Genomic DNA, 2577 nt, shown 5'->3' with positions numbered 1-2577 from the left:
AAGCGGGGAAATTAACTAAAATATTCCAATAATATTGCTGTTTGCATTCCAGCGACCTTATTCTTATGCATTTACATGTCTATTTTAATTTTCATACTCCAGTCGTTCGGCTCAGTTTGGTTGAACACCTCGTGTTCGGCTCGTTCTTTAAGCCTAACGAGCCGAACATGAACAGATTTTTAAGCTCCAAAAAAAAATATATAATTTTTTTATAAAATAATATATTACATATATTATTTATATAATAATATATTATATATATTTATGTCTAAGTTTAAATCATAACACCTCATGTGGCAATGTGGTTAGTGTCTTATTTTGTATATATTTGATCCAGATTCAAATCCCACATTTTACATCTATTTTTCTAAATTTTAATTTAACGAGTCAATTTCGAGCCGAACACAAACACAAATATTTAAATTGAGTCGAACGGGAACACACTGTTCACGAGCCGATTTCAAACATGAGCTATTTCGAACGAGCCGAACACGAGTCAAGCCTAAGCTCGCTCAAGCTCGACTCGTTTACAGCCTTACCAGTCATCCATATCTTTCATATCATATCAAAAATATCACTATTTTAATTAAAAATAAATAAATTCAACTTTATAGGCATGAAAAGTTTAAATTATTTTTTTTAAAATTATTTCAAATTATTTTAAAATCATTTTAATTTTTTTTTGTTTTTAAATTATTTAAATTATTTAAATTGTTTTAAGTTAGTTTTAAATAGTTTTAAATTGACTTCATATGTTTTATTTTGTTAATTCATTTTTTTTTAAGTTTTGAAAGAGTTCTATTTTTTACAGGGTTTTGTTTTTTTAAAAATTAAATTAAATTATTTTATAATTTACTAAAAAGGGGTGGGGTTTCAATTATTTCTAATGAAAAATCATTTTTTAAAAAAATATTTAATTTTTTTTTTCCTTCTTCTTTCTCTTTAATGATTTTCTTACATATCGATCATCTAAAACATTTAATATAATATTTTAACCACCTAAACTATAAATATAAAATTTTAGTCATTTTTTTCATTACAAACACCCTCCTATGTGAATTACATTGGTTTACATGACTATCACATAAACATAACATGTGAATTGCATGGCTTTTGAATGGCCTGAGCATAGATTTTAGTTTTACATACAAATAACCTAGAATTCACATGAAATTTAAATCATCATAGCATGGAATTTAATCTCACAAAAACATGACTCATGCATTACATGGACCAAAGCATGGGATTTAACTTCACATAAACCTAAATTACACACATCACATGGATCAAAACATGGGATTTAATTTCTTATACCAATAACTTAGAATTCACATAAATATTTCGTAAACACAACATACAAATTATTATAAATTTAAGCGACTTATAATTCGAACTTGAAGATATAGTTGAAATTACGATGAAGAGAAAGTGAATAATATTTTATTTTGAAAAGATCTCCCAAATAGAAGTGAGTTTTGTGCAAAAGAGAAGAGAGAATGTATGATGTTGTGATATACAGTCAAGGAGGAAGGAATGTATCGAAGGGAAAAGAAAATAAGGCTTAGGGAAGATGAAACAGAGGACTTAGAATTAGTGAAGAGGTAGTGTGGTTAGAGAATTTGAAGAACAAAAAAAAGAAGAAGAACGAAGAAGAGGAAAAAGAAGAACAAAGAAGAGGGAGAAGAAGGCTTATAGTGGGGAGGAAGGCTGAGAACTTTGGATGGGAGGAGGTAGACCACCAAGTGAAGCACTAGAGTAAGGGAGGAGAGGAGTGAGAGAAGGAGAATGTGTGAGAGTCGTGGAGTCTTAAAGGAGCTGTGTATCATGCGTTTGTGAAGAGGGAGGTAATATATTTTGAAGAAGTTGGTGGTTGAAGGGACACATCAGTTGACCTATGAATTTAATAGGGACTCTAGGATCTCTAACGGCGTGGTCACATCATTGGTCGTGTAATTATGATGCTCGCTTGAGTGTGATTGCATGGTCACCCCGCTTGGCGGCGTAACTATGCGTTAGAGGAGTTTTTGCAGTGTGAGTACGCTGCGAGAAACAAGGATGTGCGGGTGTGTCGTCTTGCATGGTACAAATGCCTTGAGGGTGTTGGAATGGTGTGGGTGTGCCGACTCCAAGCACGGGTGTGCCAGAAACCGAAATTTGGTGTTATGCTCAAAATTAAGACGTGAATCTTGTGGAAGATGAAAATTTAAAGAACTCAATAGTTCAATCAATTTTGACTGAAGTTGTCTCTATGTCAAGGAAATTAAGGTCAAAATGTGTGCCCACTCTACTAGAAAAAATTGAGATTTATACTGAATATTCAATTCATCTTCAAATTTGTCGATTATTATGTTTTTTGTTCACTTTGATTATATTTTGAGTTTGGAGTTGATTTGAGTTCATTTTGAGGGAACCAAGAGTAATTATAATCCAAATTATTTGAATTATCAACTAAATTATATTAGGCTAGATGAGCCTCAAAATGGAGCCTGAACTAGTGACAGAATGTCTCGTCTGAAATATTTCAACAATCCAAATGTATTCGTTAAGTCTGTTTTATAAAATGACACTCCATTAAAA

The sequence above is a fragment of the Phalaenopsis equestris genome, unplaced genomic scaffold (assembly GCF_001263595.1).
Source record: "Phalaenopsis equestris unplaced genomic scaffold, ASM126359v1 Scaffold000511, whole genome shotgun sequence".
NCBI lineage: Eukaryota > Viridiplantae > Streptophyta > Magnoliopsida > Asparagales > Orchidaceae > Phalaenopsis > Phalaenopsis equestris.
This window is presented reverse-complemented; position numbering follows the sequence as displayed.